This window comes from Lygodium microphyllum, chromosome 25 (assembly GCF_053477565.2).
Source record: "Lygodium microphyllum isolate KBCC chromosome 25, Lygodium_microphyllum_v1.1.10, whole genome shotgun sequence".
Lineage (NCBI taxonomy): Eukaryota > Viridiplantae > Streptophyta > Polypodiopsida > Schizaeales > Lygodiaceae > Lygodium > Lygodium microphyllum.
In genome coordinates, this window is record NC_141159.1 from 120,366,998 (window position 1) to 120,392,625 (window position 25,628).

Genomic DNA, 25,628 nt, shown 5'->3' on the forward strand with positions numbered 1-25,628 from the left:
TATATTTACAAGATTTTCATATGCTTAATACTAAAGTTTTGTTGTGCTTCATAAACTCACAAGATCTTCATAAGCTTAATACTAGAGTTTTGTTATGCTTAATAGATAAGTGACTTTCAAATTTCCATCTAATAACAAGATTTTTTTTTTCATTTTTTATGCAAATTGAAATTGAAGACCCTAATAACTTTCTTGGAAGAGCCAAGGGCTCTAGACCATTGAAGCTTGGGAAAAGTCAAGGGCTTTACCATTTTATTGGAAGCTTAAATAATCAAACTATTGCAATTTATCACAACAAATTCTCAAGCTCTCCAAGTTTACTATCATTAGCTTTAAAAGCTATTTTCAAAGTCATTAGATTTGAAGTTTTCAATAGAGGAGTGAAGAATATACTTTTGGTGGAGAAGAATGAAGCCATAAGGGTTTTTGGCTACATGCTTGGTTACAATGGGTCTAGAGCTAGATATTTTGAAGTTCATAGCTTTTCTTTACACTCCCATGTAGGAGATACAAAATATTTGAAGCTTCTCCTAGGCTATAGAAAGTAGTGGTTTTTGAAATGTAGGGGTCTTATTGAGTGGGAGGAAGCCAAAGATCCTTCTGCAACAAAAATAGACTAAAAGATCTTAAAGAGTTAAGAGTTTCTTGAACCCCATCTCTTGCCTTCTCTTTATTTAGTTTGCAACCATTTTGAAAACATTTTCTTTGCACAAGAGTTTAGATATCCCTCTTTCCTTTTTTGGATAACCATTTGTATGGTTTTTACCAAAGATTATGCATTGCATGATGTAGTTGTGTATTTAACCTTAAATTTATATCTTTTTTTTGTAAAATCATTGAAATACCTCTAATAAACTATTGGCTTTGACTCTTCCTCCTCCGTGTCGTGTGCTTAAAGCATTTTGTTCTTACATGATAATGTGTTTTTTCCATGCCTTGGGTTGACTGGATATATAAGTTTTTATATTATTTGATGAAATATGGAGCATGGCTATATAAAATATGTTGCATGGTTTTAAAAAATAAAGAGTTAGATAAAAAATATTATATGACTTAGATAATAAATAAAAATAATAACTTCTACCATATAGTGAATGAAGTGTTTATTACCAAGGTGCAATGTACAAAAGATTGACCAACACCTACTACTACTACTTCTCTTAGAGGATTCCTTGGTTTATCTTCATTCTATCGCCGATTCATCAAGCATTATGCGGCCATTGCAGCTCCTTTGACTGATAGGTTGAAGAATGAGGCTTTCTTTTGGGATGCTCTTGGAGATAATAATTTCAACCAGTTAAAGGGACTCCTTACCTCTGCTCCTATCTTAGTATGCCCAGACTTCTCCAATGAATTTACTATATAGTGTGATGCTAGTGGCCGTGGCATTGGGGCTGTTTTGTTACAGGAGCATGGAGTGATTGCCGTTGCGAGCTGTAAGCATACAGATAAAGAAATGGCCATGAATGTTTATGACCAGGAGATATTGGCTATTGGCTACCTTGCATGCAATTAAGAAGTGGCACCATTACTTATATGGCAGCCGATTCAGAGTACACAGTGATCACAGGGCTCTTAAGTATTTCCTTACTCAGTCCAATCTTACTCTTAAGCAACGTCGTTGGGTAGCTACACTACAGAATTATGATTTTGACATCACACATACGAGGGGCAAAGACAATATAGTGGCTGATTCTCTTTCTCGTATGTGGGCTTGCAAAGTTTTAGCTATGACTGAATTGCATAATCATTTTGGATGAAGAATTCAACCATATTTTTCAGAAATTACAGCAAGGTCTTATGGAAGAAAACTCGCATTATCAGTTCAAAAATGGCCTTATTTGGTTGAAAGGCAAGATTGTTATTCCTTCTACCTCTTCTTTTACACGAAAAATTATGGAGGAACTACATTCTTCGCCTTTAGCTGGACATTTAGGAGTTTTCAAGACCTATGACAGGATCAACAAAAGTTTCTATTGGAAAGGACTGTGGAAAGATGTCAAGGACTTTGCCATGAAGTGTATGCCTTGTCAGCAGAATAAGGATAGCACCCATAAGCCAGGAGGTTTGTTACAACCATTACCTATTCCTACAGGTAAATGGACTCATATTACTATGGATTTCATTACTAGCTTTCCTACTACCAAGAAGGGATGGAATAGTATATATGTGGTGGTAGATAGACTCACTAAGGCAGCCCATTTTATTCCATCAGTTTACTGCCTCTCAAGTGGCCAGTCAGTTTATGGAGCAAATTTTTAGACTACATGGATTACCGCAAGTGATTGTTCATGATAGAGACTCAAAGTTTATGAGTAGCTTTTGGCAAGAGGTATTTACATCTATGGGCACTAAATTGGCTCCATCTACGGCCTATCATCCACAAACTGATGGACATACAGAAAGAGTCAATAAATGGTTGGAGACTTATCTTTGCCATTTCTGCTATGATGTCCAAACTTCATGGGATTCTTGGTTACACTTGGCTGAGTTTGCTTATAATAATTCTACCCACGCTAGTATTGGAGTTTCACCCTTTGAGGCTTTGTATGGTTACAAGGTTCCCTTACCCACAGTCATCTTTAATGAAAGGATCAATCCTCATGGGAAGGAAGAGTTAGAAAGAATACTGACCCTTCTTCAGCAATGCAAGATGGATCTTAGGAAAGAAAAAGAACAAATGAAGATGTATGCTGATGAGAAGAGGCGGCCTTTAGAGAGAGTTGGTCTTACTGAAGGTGCGCAAGTCCAGGTACTCTACATTAAAAGATGGATCTAGTAATAAGCTTGCCCATAGGTTTTATGACCCTTACCGAATCCTTAAGTGAATTAGAGACTTGGCATACAGATTAGAGCTTCCCTCTTTCACAAAGATTCACAATGTTTTTCATGTTAGTCAGATCAAGTCTTTTTATAGTGATCCAGTGGATATAGTTGATGAGCTGCCACCTATTGATGAAGAAGGTCTTGTTCAGTACATCCCAGAGGCTGTTATAGGTCAGCGTGAGAAGAAGCTTTGATCTTATTCTATCGTGGAATATTTGATCAAATGGAGAGGTTTACCACCTGAGGAAGCTTCTTGGAGGCCTGATTCTATATTGGATGAGTTTCCTTTCTTAAGGGATACATTGGTGGTTGAAGCCTACTGATTATGGAGCTAGTGATGATGCATTAGGACATCATGCTATTTTAGAATAGTTTTTATCGTTTCTAATTTTCAGAATTAAGCTATGTACATGGGCTTAAAGTACTCTTCAAGAGCTCCGTTTTAATATATGGCACGCCTCATTTGGACACTTCTACTAGAAGTTATAGCAGATTTGGTCCAGCAGGGTCTGTTTACATAGCAAGCTGTTTACTTTATTTTGAGATTATCTGTTGAAGATTTTGTTGAGATATCGAGCTCCACTCGTGATATGCCAGGGTGACCATTGTGCATTTATGTCACCGACTTGTTAGCTGCAGATGCGGTTGGTACACCGCCCATGAATAATAGCTAGATGACAGCTATCCTTATTTACTCTAGTTCGTGGCTCAGTTAGTATACCACCTTAGTTAGTTGAGTTTGGTTTGAGACCCATATATAGGGTTCTTCTATTTCTTTGTACTAGAGTTCTTTTGGTTTACATAACTAAGAAGAGGAAAACTGTTTTTAGCCTCCACCTTTGTGTGTATTCCCCCATTGTGTAAGTGAGAAAGCTACAAGTGAGACTCCTTTCTTCTCTCCCACAATCCTGACATGGTATCAGAGCCTGGTTCGTGGTAAGGAGCTCAAGAAAGCAAACCAAGTTCGCGGCATTCTGGTAAGAGGACCAATGTTGCTTTCATTTTTCGAGTTTGGGAGCAAGTCTCTGCAGGTAGCACAACCGGAAAGTGCAAGAGTGCATTGTCTCAAATTGAGACGCCCTTCGCGGTGTAGCAAGAGGGCAGTATATGTTGTGGGAGAGGGCTTTAGCCCTTGCCTTGTTTTTTTTATTCCAAGCCATTTCGAGGCCTATTTTGAAGGCGGAAGTTCATGCACTCAGGAAAAGGCCCTGTTTTTTGCTATGTGACCACTGTTCTACATGTTGGTGAAAAGTTACCATAGAAATTGCATCGTATGCCTGTGCGCGCAGAGACATTGGGAGTTACAGAATCATCCTTGTTGCCTGTTGATGCAAAATCATCTCACTAGGAAGTGACTGTGTGGTCAAATACCACTTTCATCAGTTTTTCAAATTTGCCCTTGTGAGGCAGAAGCTGTGTTTTTTGCAGTGACAGAATTTTTTGCAGTGTTCTGTAATGGTGTCTGATTCTCTTTCATAGATTGTCACTGAAAAGCTTGACAAGAACAACTTCCAAGCATGGAAGTTTAGAATGACGAATTTCCTTATGGGAAAAGGATATTGGGAATTCGTTGCAGGAAACGAAGAAGAACCAGTTCTTCCTGATGTTCCCAATCAACAACAAATGCAGGCATTTAAAGGATGGCATGAGAGAGCCAGAAAAGTTATGTATTGGCTGTTTATTAGTATTTCAGACTCTATGATTGTGCATATTCAGGAGGCAAGTACACCAAAGGAGGCATGGGATACTTTGTTAAAAATGTATAGCACAAATACGTAAGCCAGGAAAATGCAGCTCAAGCAAGAGTTGCACAATGTGCAAAGAGAAAGTATGAGCATCAATGACTACCACATGAAGGTGATGAAGATTGCAGATGCACTTGCTTCCATTGGGTCGCCAGTGGAAGATGATGATTTAGTTTCTGTGACCTTGAATGGTCTAGGAAAGGATTATGCACAGTTCCGAATATCGATTTCCGTTCGTGAAAGATTTCCTGATTTTGAGGAGTTGATTGCTCCTCTAATTTCTGAGGAGCAAAGAAATGGTGGTGCATCTTCTTCAGGAGGAACTTCAAAAGAAGCTGTCTTCTACTCAAATGCTGGAAGAGGTAGAGGCAGAGGTAGAGGAGGCTGATATGGAGGCTGTGGTAGAAATCAGAATATGCAGCAAACTCAAGAAAACCAGTCCTATGGAGAAGGACGTGGTAACTCTAGAGGCAGAGGGAGCCAAAGAGATCGTGGTGGATGGCAAAGATGCCAAAATGCAAACAGAAATGTTGAATGCTACTACTGTGGTAAAATGGGTCATATGGCTAAAGACTGCTATAAAAAGCATAATGACATCATGAATAGAAAATTGCAACAAGGGAATTATGCATCTTTTAGTAGACAGGGTGATGACAGAAATGAGCATTTGTTTATGGTGCAGCACATGACCAATTCTGTGACAAGTGCAGAAGAAAGCAACGATGTGTGGTATGTTGACTCAGGTGCATCAAACCACATGACAGGTCATGCAGAATGGATGTAGATGCAAGGAAAATGAAAAAACCAAGATTTGTGGAGACTGGTGATGATATTGCACATCCTATTGTGCAGATTGGAAAAATTCCTTTGTCTATGCAGGATGGGAAAAAGAAATACCTATCGGATGTATTTCATGTCCCGAATATCACCGAGAACCTGGTTTCTATTGGTCAAATGGTTGAGCAGGGCTTGTAGGTCAGATTTAATTCTCATGGATGCTTTGTTGAGGATATGAAAAATAAAGGTTGCTTGATAGCAAAAGGAAAGAAGAAGGGCAGAATGTTTACGTTGGATGCAAGCATGCCTGAATTGAGTGCAGCAATGTTTGCACATGGGACCGGTGTAGTTGCAGATATTGATATCTGGTATAAACGCATTGGTCATGTTAATTACATCGACTTAAATCAATGCAAGCCCAAAATATTGTTGCAGGATTGCCTAAATTCAAGGTTGCAGAAATGCATAAGGTATGCGAAGCCTGTCAATTTGGAAAACAGGCAAGGAAACCATTTCCTAGACATGTTCAAGAGAGTAAGAAGCCATTGGAATTAATCCACTCTGATGTGTGGACTATAAAGCTGCATCTATTGGAGGCTGTCATTATTTTGTCACTTTTATTGATAACTATAGCAGAAAAGTTTGGGTGTATTTTATAAAAAATAAAAGTGAAGTGTTTGGGCATTTCAAAACTCTTAAAGCTATGGTTGAAAAAGAAACAGGCCTGCAAATAAAATGCCTAAGGTCAGATGGAGGGGGAGAGTACCTCTCAAATGAGTTTGCAAGGTTCCTGCAGGAGCATGGCATAAAGCAGCAATATTCATGCAGTCATACCCCACAACAAAATGGAATTGCAGAAAGGAAAAACAGGCATATTGGAGAGGTATCTCGTGCCATGTTCAACGAAAAAGACTTGCCAGATTTTTACTAGACTGAAGCAGTTGCTACAACAGTCCACATAATGAACAGGACTCCCACTGCAGCAATACATGGGATGACTCCAGAGGAGAGGTATACTGGTAGGAGACCAGATATTTCTCATTTGAAGATTTTTGGTTGCATTGCCTATGTTCATATGCCAGATGAGTTGAGATCCAAGTTGGATCCAAAAGCTGAGAAGTGTATCTTTATTGGTTACTCTCTGCAGAGCAGAAAGGGTATAGATGCTATAACCCTTCTACTCGTAAGTTTACAGTGAGCAAAGATGTTGTTTTTGATGAGATGAGTAGTTGGTATAAACCAATAAATGTGATTGATGATGTAGATGCACAAAATGGTAATGCTGCACAGAATTCACAGCAGCAGTCACAAAATATTAGTGGACCTGGAGTGTCCTCTAGCAGTGGTTCACATTCTTCGCCATGGATAGGCAGATTGAGATCAGGAGAATCTCCTCACAACAATGCAGATAGTGATATGTAGGTTTCACAAAAAGGGAAAGAGAAGGTAGATCAGCCCATGTTTGATGTGAATGCAGGTCACTCTTATGTGGATGGTGAATCCAGTGGCTCAGAACAAAGCATTGATGATGAGTTGGGTATTCCTTCTATTGTTACACCTGGAGTAAGGAAGACCAGGGATGTTTTGAGAGCACCTGTGAGTGAACCTACTTTGCGCAGGTCTACCAAAGATAGGTATCCTATGGATAGACTAAAATATGATGGATTTACAGCCATTCACTATGCCTATATGGTCAAAGTGATACAGGAACCAGAACCCACTTCTTTTGAGCAAACCATGGGAAAAGAAAAATGGGAGAAAACCATGGATGAAGAAATGGATGCCTTGGAAGCAAATGCTACATGGGAATTGGTACCTTTGCCTAAAGATAAGAATGCAATTGGTTGTAAGTGGGTTTATAAGGTGAAACACAATGCAGATGGTTCTGTGAATAGATACAAGGCAAGATTAGTAGTCAAGGGGTATGCACAAACATATGGCATTGATTATGAAGAAACATTCAATCCGGTTGCAAGGATGGCAACCATAAGAGCAGTCATTGCTATGGCTGCATCAAAGGGATGGTCTTTACATCAGATGGATGTAAAGAATGCCTTCTTGCATGGTGATTTGCAAGAAGAGGTCTATATGGAGCAGCCACTAGGTTATGTGCATGCTGTTCATCCTGAGTTTGTTTACAGGTTGAAAAAAGCCTTGTATGGCTTGAAGCAAGCACCTAGAGCATGGTTTGACAAGATAGGACAATATCTTGTCACTATTGGCTTTCAGATTTCCAAGGCAGATTTCTCACTTTATGTGAGAAAAACAGAGAAAGGTATTATGCTACTTGTCATTTATGTTGATGATTTGATTATGACAGGTGATAGTGATGAAGATATCCTTCATGTGAAAATGCTATTGAAGCAGAAGTTTGAGATGAAGGATTTGGGAGAGCTGCATTATTTCTTGGGCATTGAGGTGATTAGATCACCAAGTGGGATACGGCTCTTGCAGAGGCAGTATGGATTGGACATGCTGTCCAAATATGGGATGACAGGTTGTAAGCCTATTTCAATTCCTTTGGAGCAGAATGTGAAGCTGAGCGCAGATGCAAGTGAGCTTCTGGAAGACCCTACTATGTACAGACACATAGTAGGAAGTTTGATTTATATGACTATTACCAGGCCAGATTTGAGCTATGCTATTGGATTGGTAAGTCAGTTTATGCAAGCTCCAAGGAAACCGCATTTGGATGCGACTAGACGCATACTCAGGTATGTGAAGTCCACATTACTGTATGGACTATTTTATGAGACTAGGGTTCAGATACAGTTGCATGGATACACTGATGCTGATTGGGCTGGTAGTATTTCTGATAGGCGATCTACCAGTGGATATGTGTTCTCTTTTGGGAGTGCTGCAGTCACTTGGAGCAGCAAGAAACAGCCTATAGTTGCCTTGTCGAGCACAGAGACTAAGTACAGGGGTGCAGCAATGGCTGCATGTGAGATAGCTTGGTTGCATAAGCTACTTTATGATATGCATCTGCCTATAGATGGGCCAGTTGTCATTTATTATGACAACATGAGCAGTATACACTTGGCAAATAACCCAGTCTATCATGCTAGAAAAAAGCACATTGAGATGCATTATCACTATGTGCGGGAGAGGGTTTTACTAGGTCTTATTGATCTAGTTTATGTCAGCATAGAGGATAAGGTAGCTGACATATTCACAAAGGCATTAGGTGTAGAGAAGCTGCGCAAGTTCAGAGACCTGCTTGGTGTGCAGAAATTGGGATTGAGCTCGAGGGGGAGTGTTGAGATATCGAGCTCCACTTGTGATATGCCAGGGTGACCGTTGTGCATTTATGCCACTGACTTGTTAGCTGCAGATGCGGTTGGTACACCGCCCATGAATAATAGCTAGATGACAGCTATCCTTATCTACTCTAGTTCGTGGCTCAGTTAGTATGCCACCTTAGTTAGTTGAGTTTGGTTTGAGACCCATATATAAGGTGGTTCTTCTATTTCTTTGTACTAAAGTTCTTTTGGCTTACACAATTAAGAAGAGGAAAATTGTTTTTAGCCTCCATCTTTGTGTGTATTCCCCCATTGTGTAAGTGAGAAAGCTACAAGTGAGACTCCTTCCTTCTCTCCCAAAATCCTGACAGATTTTATGGCTCCATGTACTTTTGAAGTATTCCAGATCATGTATATAGCTGAGGCCTACTCTTGTTCTTCAGTTTTAGTCCATATGGTTGGTCATACTTCATTCATTTTCCCATTTGTAAAGCTATAAAAACAGAGTAGTACTCTGTTCTATCCATCCTTTTCTAGTCTTTTAGGTTTGTTTTTTAGGACAAAAACTTTTGGGAAAGGATGGATTGTAAGAAGCTGGGAATAAGGACTCAGTGTAAAATAATATTGATATTATGCCATGTCACACTGACATTAGTATAAAAGGAGAGGCCATGTAAATTTTCATATCTTTTTGACACATTAATACGATTACTGTCCTTCTCTCCCATCTTGCTCACAACTTCCATGGCTTCTTTCTCTTTCCTATCTTTCTCTCTCCTTGTCACTCTTCTTCTCTTTCTTCCCGCGGTCTTCTCTCTCCTCTTTCTCTCTCTCTAGTTCAGTCTCTGACACTCACCCAAAACTCCCATCACTTAACCGTTCACTCTTTATTTGATAGTCTTCACTACATATAGCCTTGAAAGTAAACAATTGCATAGCTGACCTTATTTCATATTTGATTTCATTAGCCAAATATTTTGTGTATATGCATCTCAACTAATACCAATACTATTCAAAGTCTCCTACACTAGCTCAGAATCCAAACAATGATGCTTAATAATTTCAATTTACTTTTTTGAATTTCTTATTCTCAAGAATATCCATTGGGATTGTTGAGGCAAAAGATGATAATAAAACTAAGATGCCTTTAAAGCATCTCTCTCACTTACATTTGGCTAAAGAAGAGACCTAAAAAAAATCAATATCATAACTCAAAATGCTATTATAAGTAAAATTATATTCAGTATTTCCTAAGTAAAAAGATATATCTTACAGCTTGGATTATTTTACTATAACCATCACCTCCTCATTTGAGATGCTCCATATTCTTGCAGGTTCTTTGTCGATTTCAAAGGCCTAAAATAGTTTGTTTTCATTGGTATGCTTTGATGCATTCTCCAATGAGTGATTCTTTTGTTAGACAATCCTGTAGCTTTTGCAACAATCATCTAGTTCAATGTGAAGATGATAGATTGCTCTTTTACTAGACTTGTTACAAGGATCACTGGATGATTAATCCATAGCTAATATGTGATTTGTAACTTTGAGTAGGAATACTATATGAATTCGAAAAAGGAGAAGCGTGACTAAGTAACTAACAAGGAGGAGAAGAAGAAAAATAGAGAATGAGGATGGAGAAAGGTAACCAAATATCCAAAATCAACACAAGGTAGGATCTTTATTAGGTCAATTATCATCATCTTTATGGCACTCTACATTTCTAGGTTTGGTACAAGCCATGAGAATATTATGATAATGATCTTTTAATGATTTTGGATATATTTATTTATCAAAATATAATTTTTTTTAAAAACTCTAAAATTATTTTTCCACAATAATTGGTGCTCTAATAAAGTACTCATTGTCATATTTCAAATTCGTAATTATTCCCTATAACTCTATTTTATATATGGATATCTTCTTTGCCTTTCATTCATCACTTTAGTTGCAAATCTAAGTACATATATGTTTCCCTCATCATCATCTTGCCCAATAGCCTAACCAATCCACTGTATCAACAATGAAAATTAAGTGCCTTTCCCTTGCATAATCGGATTTCCTCAAGGTGGATGTAGTCCTTAACAATCTCTTTAGCTTCCTCATAGCCTTCATCTACATTCTATCCCATTGAAATTTTTTATATTTTCTCAATAATTGATAAAGAGCACTTGCAATATGTGCAAAGTGAGGAATCCATATAAGCTTAAACACATAAGTATCCAAAAATATCCTCACCTCTGAAACTAATGAGCAAGTCTCTTCCATCCTATCAATAGCATCAACTTTTGCTAGAGATGGTTGGGCACACACATGACCCACAAAACCTATTTTATCCCAAAGACTAACTTGTGCCTTGAAAGAGTAAGATTCACCTCTTCCAACCTAGTCACTATCTTTTCATGGTTGATAATGTACATTTCATGGTTGATAATGTAATTTATCCCAAAGACTGGCTTGTGCCTTGAAAGAGTAAGATTCACCTCTTCCAACCTAGTCACTATCTTTTCATGGTTGATAATGTACTTTGCAACAAATCTGTTGCGTCTCTATTCATCCAATTCTCCATCCTCTTCTATGCACCCTTTATTGGCATGCCATATAGAAAGTGTGTAATAAGATATGGTATGTAATCTCGTAATATTTTATTCAGTGCATTCATCATGTGAGCAATAGAATTCATTGCTCCCTATGGTAGAGTGCACATTCACACTAATCCCAATGATGTTTTAATAGTAGTGAGATCCCTACTTTCTATTTGAAAGGGAAGTGGAACCCAGGAGGAAGAAGCTTGGCGGTGAGAGCTATGGCGGATGGAGAGCATGAGCCGAGAGAGAGAGAGAGAGAGAGAGAGAGAGAGAGAGAGAGAGAGAGAGAGAGAGAGAGAGAGAGAGAGAGAGAGAGAGAGACTCAAAAGTGGGAACTCCAACAACCACAATGTGTGGCCGGGCCTTCCTTTATTCAAACTGTCACTAAAAGAATAAAGAATAAGTGACTCTGACGGGTGCCCACCACCTGCAGTGTGTAGTGGCGGGTACTATCAGTGTAGTACTACATGGATGGCTAGGCGGAGGCATCTTTACCCCCAACAACCTCCCACTTAAAGGTGAATCTGTCCCAGTGAGAGAAAAAAAGAAAAGATAGTACAACATGTACACATGTACAACAGGATGAGGAAAAGGACGCCATCTCATCCAATGCCCATCAATCTCCTGAGGAAGGCAAATCACTCAGTAGTGAGGCTCTTCGCAAGAAAGTTTGTAAGATTATGCTTTGTCAGAATCTTGACAAGGTCAACAAACCTGTCCTCAACGACCTCACGAATGAAGTGATACCTCACCTCAATATGTTTCATCTTTGCATGGAAGACTAGATTCTTGGCCAGCTGGCCAGCTGAATGGCACTCATAGAATCCGAATGCAGTGTAGGCATGCATCTGTCATACCAAGGTATGCAATCAAACGCCCTAACCAGATAGCCTCCTTGCAAGCCTCTGTGGCTGCAATATACTCGGCCTCTGTAGAAGAAAGGGCCGTACACTTCTACACCCTAGACATCCAAGAGATAGCCCGTCCAGCATAAGTGAACACATAGCCAGAAGTGGACTTCCTACTATCTGCATGTCCTGTATAATTAGAGTCAGTGTACCCCATGACTCCTGTATCCTGGTTGCCATAATAAAGACACATATCTATTGTGCCCTCCAGGTACCTCATGATACCCTTCACGGCATCCCAATGTTTCTTGCCAGGTGTAGCCATATAATGTGCCACAACCCCAACTGCAAAAGCAATATCTGGACGGGTGGCTATCATGGCATACATAAGATTGCCCACAACTGATGTATAGGGAATCTTGGCCATCTCGGCCCTTTGCTCATCTGTCTACGGACAATCAGCCTGTGAAACCTTCACATGAGAAGATAATGGACAGCAAATAGGCTTAACATCCTGCACGTGGAAGCGCTCAAGAACTTTATGAATGTACTCCCTGTGACAGATAGATTAGTTCCTGAGATCAATCGCGCATAATGCGCATACCAAGTATATGAGAGGCATGTCCTAGATCTTTCATCTCAAAGCTCTTCCTCAGCTAAGCCTTAAGAGCATCTAGCTCCTCATGAGCGGTCCCTGCTAAAAGCATGTCATCTGCATAGAGTACCAAAATCAGTAAAGAACTGTCACGGGATTTCTTGGTGTACAAGCACGGGTCCATAGCACTGCGACTATAGCCCTGTAACTGGATGAATGCATCAAACTTATGGTACCACTCCCTAGGTATCTGCTTCAAACCATATAGACTCTTCTTTAGCTTGCACACTAGGTGTTCCCTGCCAGGGTCTGCAAAGCCCTTAGGCTGCTCCATGTAAATCTCAACATGCAAGTCCCCATGTAGAAAAGCTGTCTTGACATCCATCTGGTACAAGTCCAGGTCAAGCTATGCAACCAAGGCCAAGACTAAAGCGTAGGGTGGTCATCTTGACCACAAGAGAAAAGACTTCATCAAAGTCAACACCATGCTCCTGCTTAAAACCCTTAGCAACCAATGGAGCCTTGTATGCTGGCTTGGGGTGTCCAGGGGTACTTTTCATCTTCTACACCCACTTGCATGGCAAAGCCTTCTTACCCTGAGGCAAGGAAATAAAATCCAAGTCTGATTTTTATGCAATGAGTCAAGCTCAGATTGCATAGCCCTCTCCCAAGAGTGACAATCACCCCTGGGCATAGCCTCGTCATAAGTGAGCGGCTCTCCTGCATCTGTAACCAGTACATAATCCATAGAGGATGCAAAACGGTCAGGAGGTCGTCTATCTCTAGTAGAATGCCTCAAGCCAGGCTCTGTTACCTGACCGACATCCTGTCTAACATCAGCATGTCTAGCATATGGGCAATGAGCATCAGGTGATGTTGCACACTGTCTAGCTGGCTGTGGAGCGGGCTGAACGGGAGCAGGTACCTCAACTACTTTCTCAGGCTGCATATGCATTTTGTCCTCATGAAAGATGATATCATGGTTGCAGATCACTTTCCATGCCTACGAATCCCATAGATGGTAACCCATCTCTCCTGCATCTCCATAGCCAATGAAAATGCATTTGACACTTTTAGGATCCAGCTTATTGCATTTGTCCTTGGTCACATGGCAAAATGCCTCACATCCAAAGACATGCAAATGATCATAAGAGGGGGGCTTGCCTGTCCATACCTCCTTTGCAACCTGAAAGTCTATGCTACTGCTAGGCGACGTGTCCATACCTCCTTTGCAACCTAAAAGTCTATGCTACTGCTAGGCGACGTGTTAATGAGATGGACTGCAGTAGTAATTGCCTTAGCCCAAAAGTGCTACGGTAAGCCAGCTTGGCTAAGCATGCTATGGACCCTTTCCTGAATGGTCCTATTCATGCATTCAGCCATACCATTCTGGAGTGGGGTGTAAGGGGTAGTCAACTGATGCTTAATACCCCGCTCATCACAAAACTGCTCAAAAGCACGTGATACATACTGACCCCCATTATCTGACCTTAGGCATTTGAGCATTTTCCCAGACTGGTTCTCTGCCAATGCAAGCCAACGCTGAAATGTGGCTAAGACATCAGATTTTCTCTTTATGGGATAAGCCCAAACCTTACGTGAGTAATCATCTATGAAAGTAACAAAGTACTTTGCCCCACTAAGTGACTGACAGGGCATGAGCCCACATACATTTGAGTGCACAAGAGCCAAGGGCTCACCCATGCATTTCTTACCAGACTTTTTATGCATATTTCTAGTTTGCCTACCATATAAACAATGATCACAGGAATCAAAATGCGAATAATCAAAAGGAAGAAGATACTGAAAAGCACAGAGCATTTTCATTCCTTTAAGAGACATATGCCCTAAACGAGCATGCCAAAAGGGATACATGGGGGATAGAACCCACAGACAAAACATGATCCAATGTAATTCTAGATACAAGGGATAGAGGCTGCCAGACTTGGCACCTCTTGCAAGCACAAGCCTGCCACGAATAATCTTCCATGCAAAGTCTCCAAAAGACACAAAATACCCTGCATCATCAAGCTGTCCAACTGACGTAAGGCTGTGAGTCAAAGCAGGTACATGGGATACATCATGCAAAACAAAAGAATTGCCAGAAGGAAATTGTAGGCTAACATCTCCAATGCCCACATTGTCAAGAGAGGGTGTCATCACCAGGATGCACAGAATCAGAGATGGTACGATATGTATGAAACCAATCTCTACAGGGTGTCACATGAAATGATGCACCCGAATTCAAGAGCCAGCACTGCGCATACATAGAATGTATCTTAGAAGTATGTAAGGCATTTCATGAAGGAGCTGCAAGTATGTAATCATCATCTGAATCAGTGGCCTGCATGACATTAACCTCTTCTATCTTCACACTGGACTTTGCAGGTATAATACTGCGCTCAGAAGACTTTTCTTGCACTTTTTCTTTTTCCTTTTCCTTGCACTTACAATCGTGCATTTTATGACATTGCGGCCTAATATGTTCTGCTTTCCCACAATAATGATAGGTAAGATCAGACTTCCGTCCACGGGACTTATTGCGACCACATGACTTGGACCTGGACTTCTGAGAGTCCCTGCCCTTATGATCATTATCATGTCTGCCATGTCTACCACCTCTAACGGTCAATGCATGTGAAGAGCGAGAGGCATCATTATTTCTCCTGTTGATTTTCTCAGTCAATAAACCACTCTCAACATCTTTGATTTTTAGCCCATCAAGCTTGTTCATGCATATGGCAGTACGAAAGACATCCCATGATTCAAGCAAGGTGCCAAGCAAAAACAATGGATGCAAGTTGTCTTTGAACTCAATACCCTGTGACAACAGACTCTTCATGATAGCATGAAACTGATTGAAATGAGATGATAGGGAGGTCCCCTCCTTCATGCGAAGGTCCATTAACTGCTTCACCCAATACATCTGTGACGCATGACTCTACTACGTATACAACTCCTAAATCTTCTCCCTAAATCCCATGCACTCTGAGTTTCATCTTTCAACAACATTATGATGGACCTCTTTTGAGAGTGACAAGATAATGGTAGACTTGCATAGCTCATCAACTTCCATCCAAACATCATCATCCATATCCTCGAGTTTAACAACCTTGAAACGCAAGGGTTTAATCTGCAACTTCTGCACCAAAACTTGCCATATTTGGGACTTTCAATACCCATAGCTGGTACCATCCAACTTGGCAATGTTAAAGAGAGCTGTGTCTTTCAGACGACCAACAATATTTTCCCAAATCAAAGCCAAAGGCAAAAATTACAGGTTGTTGTAATTAGCAGAGAATGCACTAAAACCACTGCTAAAACTGGCTGAAAGGGTGGATTTCACCAAGAGAAGCACCTGTCCACCAAATATGACCAAGATAACATCAAATAGTAAGCATTACCATCATAGAAGTGCTCAAAATCTACAGATTTCAGCTTGCTAGAATAAATGACAATAGTATGTAAAACTGTCCCAAAATGAAGCAATCACTAATACATATGTCACTGCAACTGCCAGGTAGCAAGATACATCCAACAGTGAGTGTCCAGGGGCAAGAAGGTACTAAGAACTGTCAAACCAATCACGTGTTAGGCAAGAGACATCTCATAGGACTAGAAGTCATGCATGTAATGGGTCTCGGGGTAAGAGAAGAGACCAAGCACAAGCACAACTGATAGAGCAAGAAGCTCGATACATAACCATCCAAGATGCATACAAAACTGACAAACATGTGACAGAGATAGGTGCCTGCCCCAATAGGCATATCAAATCAGCCCACTACAGACAAATTGCAGACATAAAGCTCTCAAGAGAGCAAATGCATGTAACTGTCCCACAAGCTCAAGCTCAAGTGTAAATAAGACTCTGTGTACATCTGAATATACCAAGAGGCTCCCACTGGAAGTGAAGTCAGATGCAAAGAAAGCAAGCAACGCTCTAATACATCAAATACATAGCATCAAACATGCCAAATCCCAGTAGGGTACATCCAAAGCATAAATCCCAAGCTATCTCAAACGCGTAAAGGATAAGCCTGAAAGCATTCAAAGAGCATGTAACTAACAACCAAATGTAATGCCCAGTAGATCCAAAATGCTCAAATATATCTGAAGATGAAGCTCCAAGTAACTATCAAGCATGGGCAAACCAAGTGGCATCCATATCTGACCAAAGCATAAATGCAAGAGGCCTAAATGTCAAGCAGTGACAATAGGCATAAACCAGTCCAAAGCATGCCAAGTGAAGCCAAATGCCAGTGAAGGATGACCAAGTCAAAGCCTAATCCAAGCTTAAAATCATTCCAGAACCAAGAAGAAGCATTTGACAACCTCCAAATACATCGGTATGATCATTCAAACCTCCAGTAAGCACCCCGTATCCATGAACCAATGCATACACCAAGTAAATGGGCTTCAGCCCATTGTATTATAGCAAGTAATTTACTATTAAATGAAGCTCAAACAATACTCAAATCTGCTCCAAATCAGTCCCAAAGCATAGACATAGCATCCCATAACATCCAGGTATCACTAGGCATCAATAGGCATCAAATGGGCAATGCCAAGAAGCATCAAGCAGTAAATGTCAAGTGCTGCCATGTTTTGACAGTCCTAGGGCTGTGTATACAACAAAGGGCTGAAGGGGGAAGCACTTGAATCAATCACCAGGAGTCAAGAACTAATGCCGGGGAGTCAAGCAATGCTCGAGAAGGTTGCCAAGAGTGTTGGGAAGTCGAGGAAGAGCAGGGAAATGCCGTGGGAGCAAGTCAGCCCAGCCCCCTAAAAATGTACCAAAAATTGTGTTGGCTATTCTAGGGGGCCGGGGGGTCTTCAACAGCCCTCGGGGGCACTTGGCAATGTCAAGGGGGCTCCAATGTAACCCGGGAAGAAGCCGATGAAGGTCTGGAAGCTCGGGGAAGAGGCGGGAGATCAAAACATACCTACAAATGAAGGTGCCATGGCTGCCATTGAAGCTCAGGTTGAAGCTCTTCAAATCCGAGCTGAAGAGAATGCTGGGCAAGCTCCAATGCCTTTTCTCTGATACTAGTTGAAAGGGAAGTGGAACCAAGGAGGAAGAAGCTTGGCAGTGAGAGCTATGGCGGATGGAGAGCAAGAGCCAAGAGAGAGAGAGAGACTCAAAAGTGGGAACTCCAAAAACCACAATGTGTGGCTGGGCCTTCCTTTATTCAAATTGTCACTAAAAGAATAAAGAATAAGTGACTGTGATGGGCACCCGCCACCTGCAGTGTGCAGTGGCAGGTATTGTCAGTGTAGTAATACATGGGCGGCTAGGCAGAGGCACCTTTACCACCAACACTATTGCCAATTGAAACTAATCATAACCAAAATACAAGTCACCCAAAGAATATGTAGTTGTCCCATCAAAAGCCTCAACAAATTCATCCACAAGAAGACATTTCCCTACATTTGTATGGTCATTTTATTATAACTGGTTGCATGTCTTGAATGAATCTCAATGTCCCATGTTTCTTGGGCACTATAAACCATCTGTTTGAATAAGGAAATGAAAAAGGATCTGAAATTCCCATCTTAATTTTTTCATTCAACAAATCAATAAACTTAGGTAGATGAGCCTTTCGCATTGTACTTGGCCATAGATTCCAAAGTATATGGAAAATATTGAAAAATGACCAAATGTGTAACAATACTTGGATTCATGCATCTAATCATGCGGCTGAAATGTGAAAGATCTACCATGTCTAAGTAGCATTTCTGTAAAACATTACTTCTCTATAAATGAAAGAAAATAATCACATCTTTACTTCCCTAAGTGACTCTATTGTAGAAACTTATGCCCAATCTTTTTAGAGTCTCTCAAATTTAGCTAACGAGAAGCCAATAATATTCTCCTCCACTATTTAGAGGCAATGGTAGTACAACTATTTTAATCTTTTTGTCCACCTTCTTATACTTTGTATCAAACTTTACTTTAGCCCTTTCATCTGTGCATATACATTTCAGCTTCACAAGCTCTTTAATCACCTACTAGATATCCAATGAATATACTTGCATTATGTTATTTTCAAAATTTAGCATAGAATTTAACATAGCTAAAAGTTTAGCCATAGTATCATTATAGGATAGCACATCATACATTCCTAATATACATTCTTCAACCTTTAATAAACCATGTCTTTTCATATTTTCGTGCACCCTATGAACATATTGTTTTGCAGTCATATTCATCCTTTCAACCCATTGAAAATATATTGTGCTATCTACTTGAAATCCAATAAAACTTGTAGAAAAGCTGCTTGAACTTACCATATGGCATGAGAGCCTTTTAAATATTGCACCATCATAGTCAAGCTTTAGAATGGTACTTGCTAAAAACCCATTGTTTTGTGAGAATCCTTGAACTCTTTTACATTAGGAGACAACAAATAGTCTTTCAGACTATCATAATTTCTTGCATGATTCACATAAAAATTAAGAAACTGCACAATCCACTTGCCATTATCACTAACAATGATTGGATTCTTTCATTAAGCACCATTATCTGGATATTAAGCTAGCATATGAGACTTGAGACAATATCGATATTAGTTGGATACATATACACAAATTTTACAACTAATGCAATTAAATATAAAACAAGGTCAAATACATCATTTTTAACTTCCAAGGCCATTTGTGGTGAAGACTATTTGATAAAGGGTTAATGCTAAAGCGATGAAAGTTTTGGGTGAGCCTTTCCATATGAAGGCTAGCTTCAACGGTAACAAAAAATAGGTTATTTTCAATAAACTTAACAATATTTTCATGAATTACCTACCCTACAATGTTTAATGATTAGATTCTATGATTTGTCTCTAGAAGAGGCATAAGGAGCAGCTAGGTTTGTGATTAAAATTGATGAAAGTGAGATTTTGAAGTGTAAAAATCTAGAAAGAGTATCTATTACCTTTATGAATAGAGCACTTTCATAAACTCCATGCAGTGATTCCATGTCAATTAGTACTCAATCTGAATACAATATCTAGTGGTTATTATGAGCTTTTGAAGTAGATACAAAGGATTTCGATATACTATATTGGGTCTTCTATCAAACTTCAATACCTGATATGATTAAGAACCAAGAAGTAGGAGAATAGCTATTTTTTGAGGGATTTTAAAACTACAAGGTGGAATGGCATGGGGATTTGAAGGCACTCAAATGCATGTATAATGTGTCAAAGAGAGCCAACTCTAAATGTCTCTACTTGTACTGTATGTTTCTAGCTTGGAAGCTGGATCCAAGAAATAGAGCTCTCTCTTGGCATATCAAAGACCCACACTTCAAGATAGTTTTAGATATTCCTTTGGGAAATACTCACATTTGTACACTTCATGCAATTTGCATAATAATTGAAAAGCTTATTCATCTTTACATTTGGAAGCTGATACTCTTGTCAAATCAAGCAAACTTTATCTTCAATTGGTTTGCATGGAGGTAATGTTGTCATTGAACCAAATCCTCAGAAGTCCAAGGATGAAAATTGTGTCCCCAAAAACTATTTGTTAGTGGGGTGAAGGCTAGAAGATTCTTAGGCTTTCATGGAAAACTTGGCAAGATAAACTATGAAAATGGTGGCTCGACTATTAAATACAATCAATGGAGATCCTTAAATAATGTAATTAAAGATAATGTTGATCATGGATAGGCTCAAAATAGAATAGACAAAGTTTGGGAAACACTAGACAAAGTATTTTTTTATTATGAAAAATTTGAATAGAAAGATGGTAATCTCAAATACTTCAAAGACCAATTAAATCTGTTTAGAAAGATAATAATAGAAGCCTGCGCTAATCAACACTTTACTCACTATATGATAAGAAGCTTGCATTCTTGTATGTCTCTACTCTCTAACATTACTAACTTTCTTTTGTGTAACATATTTTATATAACCATGCCCCATGTTTTACCAAGCAATATGGAAGTCTATCTATGTGGTCAACTCAAGGCATGAAAAAGTCACATTATCAACCAATAACAAAATACTATAGATATACAAGACATCAAGGTGGAAGAGTCAAAGAAAATAGCTTGTTGGAGGTTTTTCAATGGTTCTATAGACAAACTTTGCATAATTCAAGCTTAAAGATACAACTACTTCAAGTAATATATCATCTTTGGCAATAACTATACAAATGGTTACCCAAAAAGGAAAAGAGGGATATTTGAACTCTTATTGAAAGTAGAGATTTTTAGAATGGTTACCCAAAAAAAAGAGAGATATCTAAACCCTTATGCAAAGCAAAGATTTTCAGAATGGCTACAAACTAGGAAAAGAGAAGGCAAAAGATGGTGGGTTTCAAGGAACACTTGACCCTTTAATGTCTCTCGATTTGATTCTATTGTAGAGGAGTCTTTGCTTTCATGCCACTTAATAAGGCCTCTACATTAAAGAACTCTTATTTTCTATAGCCTTGAAGGAGCTTCAAATGTTTTTCATCTCCCATATGGGAGAGTAAGTAAGAGCCTAGAACTCAAAAATATCTTACTCTAGATCCACGATAACTAGGCATGTAGCAAAAACCTCTTATGTCTTCTTGCTTCTCCACCAAAATTATCTTTTCTACTCCTTGACAAAAAGCTTACAATCCAATCACTTTGGAAACAACTTTTAAGAGATACTTTCACAATTTGGTATGGTAAATTGCAATAGATTGATTATTTAAGCTTCCAATGTAGTGGCCAAGGCTCTAACGTTTTCCAAGCTTTAGTGGCCTAGAGCCCCTGGCTCTTCCAAGAAAGTTCTTAGGGTCTTCCATTTCAATTTGCATACCAACCAAAAATTTTCTCTTTGTCAACAACATGTGAAATTTTGAAAGTCATTTATTAATTAAACCTAATAAAAAAGTAATATTTTTTCAAATAAAAATCTTTAAAAGATCTCACATACCTTGGAATTTTCATATTCTTCAATAAGGCTCTCATCTTAAAGATTTATTGAATTCTTTGGCTTCTCCTTTGAAAGACGCTTTAGCTTGTCATCATACATCATATCTCAATACCAACATTTTTTAAACTTGTGAGAACTCTTCATTAGTGGGCAACACTTTCTTTTCATAGTCCAAGGAGCTATCTTGAAAATTTTCCTCCACATCAAGAGTTGCAAGTAAGTATGATTCATAACTAATAAATTCCTTATCATTTTGGCCCTACCATGCAAGGATAGCCAAGTAATAATATTCATGAGATTGAAAATATATTAAATATCATTGAGAAAAACATATCTTGTCTTGTTAATGGGATAACTTGGGAATATTGATACCCAAAGAAGAGGGTCTTCTTTAATCTTTCCATTCAAGTCTATCTCCTTTTCCTCCACTTTTCTGATGTTCTCAATCTTGGACACAACTTGATCAAAACCTTGTATCAACTAGTTCTCAATCTCCTCCTCAAATATCTTTATTCTCTCTTCAACTTCTTCTCATTTGGACCTATATTATCTTCTCCCTTTTTCTCTTTCACTATTTGAAGAAGAATCCTCCATATAGTAAAGGAAAACATGAAATCTTATCTTCTTGTTAACCAAGAGACATTGTTGTTGATCCTTGTGATGAGGGCAATTCACCTTATGCTTTTTGAACTCCTCCTCAATAAGGTTCCATCTAGAAATAAGATTTGTCCTAGAAGCATTGGTTGCTTCAATCACACCACTATAATGCACATAACCATCAACTATAAGAGCATCTACAAATCCAAAACAATATTCCATGCGGACCTTAAGCTCTTGGCAACATTATCCATGAGCTCTTTCAAATTGAAAGGAACATTGACTATAGCCTTGATGGAGTTGAATCTTGAAGAGTTTCTTGTTTTGTGAGGAAAATCAAATAATCTATCATCACTTGTCTCCTCAACAAACTCCTACTCCAAGCCTTCCAAAGAGAGCCTTCTCTTGGTCATTATTGTTCTAAAGTGTGACTATTTGCTTTTGTTCTATGAAAAAAAGCATGATGAGAATTTTTGTAACATGTGTTATGAAATTCGAAAAATTTACAAAACCCTCTAGAACATGTGCACTTAAATAATATTTCATGAGATAAGGCATCCAAATTTAAGAAAATACAAAATTCTACAATGAAATTGGCAATGAGTACAAATCTAAATGAGATACCATTAGAAAATTTTCATTTACTTTACATTTGATCAAACAAATAACATATTGCATTTGTTTAGAGAAATTCAATTCACTTTTGCATTTGGTCAAAGAAATAACCAACTTGGATAAACAAAAGCAACCCACTTGCAATGATTTGCAAATCTTCATTGAGAATTTGTATTTAAAATTCAAAAAAAATCTATACAATTTACATTGAGAAATGAAAGAGATTGTTTGGGAAGAGTTTCAAGAATTTCATACCTCAACTTGAAGGCTAAGAGTTGAGACAAATGTTGATGTGGTTGAACTTTGACAGCCAAAAATAGTGAAGATGTTGGAAAAATTGACAACAAAGAAAAAATGAGTGGTTTAAAGAGAAAACCCTAAAAGTGGTCCTTGGCCTTGGGACTTGTGTTGCTTTTTGTTGTAAAAGTCATTCATGTGAAAAAAATGAGCTTCTTTCTTTTTGGAAAATTTTTCCAATGAAACCATGTAACCAATTTATGACATAAAAAATAGTGCATGCAATCATCAACCAAATGTGAAGACTTGTCCTATAGTGTAAATACCTTAATGCCTTTTGAATACTCAATTATTATGAATTTTTGAGTGCAAGCTAAAGTTGACAAGCTCAAAGAAACTATTGAACACAAATCAATCTACATTTTCCAATGTTGCTTTGAAGATTTTTCCAAGATTTGGATCTTCTCTTCCAATATCTCTTGACTCTTTTCGTGGACAAGAAGTATGTGATCGTTATAAAAGAAACCAAGAAAAGAATCTTCAACATTTTAATCAAAAATAAAAATAAAAATATAAAAAAGGAGATTTGGTTTTAAGATATAATAGCAAGTTGGATCATACTTTTCAAAAGAAATTCCAAACTAAATGGGAGGGACCATTCAGGGTCACTGAGACATATAAAAATGGAACTTATGCATTAGACGATTTAGATGGAAAGGCATATAAAAAAAGAATCAATGGATATGGATAAAAGAAGTATGTCTCAAGGTTAATGACAATTATACTGGAAGGATGGTCAAAGAAACAAGCACAACAAAAGAATGAGGAAACTAAATGGACGATAGATGTAGCATCACTTTATGAAAGCAATTGCTATGCATAAATGCATGCAGAATAGGGTGAGGGAAACATAAGAAGAGATGCATATAGATCAATCTGATAAAATCATCAACATCCCTAGTGTGTCCCCTCTATCTCACACTTCTCTTCCAAAGAAGCCACTACAGCATAACGAAATTACCATTGGCCACCAATCCATCTACAGCCCCAAGGACAAGAGATTTCTCTCATTCTTGATGCAAATCACTTGCCATACAACTATAAAAATGTCATGCCCACCATTACTATAGCTCTTGCATTGACTAACATATCCATTCCACTCAAAACTCTGCTCAAAAGGTAGTCCCATGATTTGGTAGGTAGTGAAAAACTAAGTGGAAAGCACAAACCCTACAAACCTTACCCTATCACACCATACACTACCATTTATCCTTAGTATCCCACCAACCCTTAGTGCTTTAGGAGTTAACATGTTTTGGGAAGGAGTTGAGTGACATGTTGTGTTTCCCATAGAGACCCTTAGAGGCATTGCACAGGGAGGAATAGTGGACATTGGAGTTGGTGTAAGTATTGCTAATCAAAGTGTATTCCAAGCTTGGGAAAATCCACCAATTGAACCACTATATGTTAATTTGACCATACAGCCAATGGATTTAAAGTTAGACCCTTGGGAGTCTTAAGGGATTGACTAGTCAAAATTGCTAGAGTACGATTCAAAGTGAATTTTGTTGTCATGAATGGAGTAGACTATGACCTGTTGACCTTGGATGTGCAATGCATGTCTCATTGAAGACTGGGATAATGGTTTAGTATTTTTTGAAAATTGAAAGGAGGCAATCCGTATTGAGATGGAGTCTTGGAAAACATCCCATGTCAACCTAGATACTATCTCGACGCTATTAACGACCCTCCAACCACACATGCATTGGCTAGATGCATAGATGGGATGCACATACTTGCAACCCTTGACTTTCCATTCATAAGAGTTGGAATATCTCTTGGTCTTAAAATGTTTAGTTAGAAGGATGCACTATTAACTACAACTCTCGCCATTGAGCCTTCAATAAAATCTCATTTAGTGCCTCACTTCATAATGGCCATTGACTCAACACTCACCACATTTCTGAGGCTATCCAACCGCAATAGATAGGCTTGTGTTGCATAAAAATGTGGCCCAATGGAGGTCTTGTTTTTGCAATTGATCAGATTCCAACCTAACCATCTTTGAAGAACTCTTAAATAGCCCCACATGGCAATGAATGAACCTACACCAAGTCATGTTGACTTCCATGATAACCTCTTTGTCTCATTGATGCAAGAGGAAGGTATAGGTGCTGAAGAGATAAGTGACTCTAAGGACTGCTTATTAATCTAGGACAATAAAGATTCCGATTTAGACCTAATGGATTACGACACTAATGGTTGCACCATTGAGAAAATATGCTTGGACCCAAAAAACTCGCACTCAAAAAGTTTGGTCATTGATGCTGGGATTGTTAGGATCACGACTAAATTAGAATAGCTAGATTATCTCAAAGTTTTCGATTATGAATAGAAAAGGCATATGATCAATGATTCATGTCCTAAGCTAGAGTTATTCTTAACCAAAGATGACTAAGATCCCAAGTCCAGGAGGGCACATGACAAGATTTGACTCTAATTCTGAAGGAGATCATGATTTTGACCCGACATTCCACAACTGTCACAATCTGTGAAACCCAAAACTAAACTTCTAGTCCATCCAAGAAGAAAACACTTGAGGCATGATGCACACAATCTAAGTCAAAATCTAGGAGCGAGAAGAAACCATGT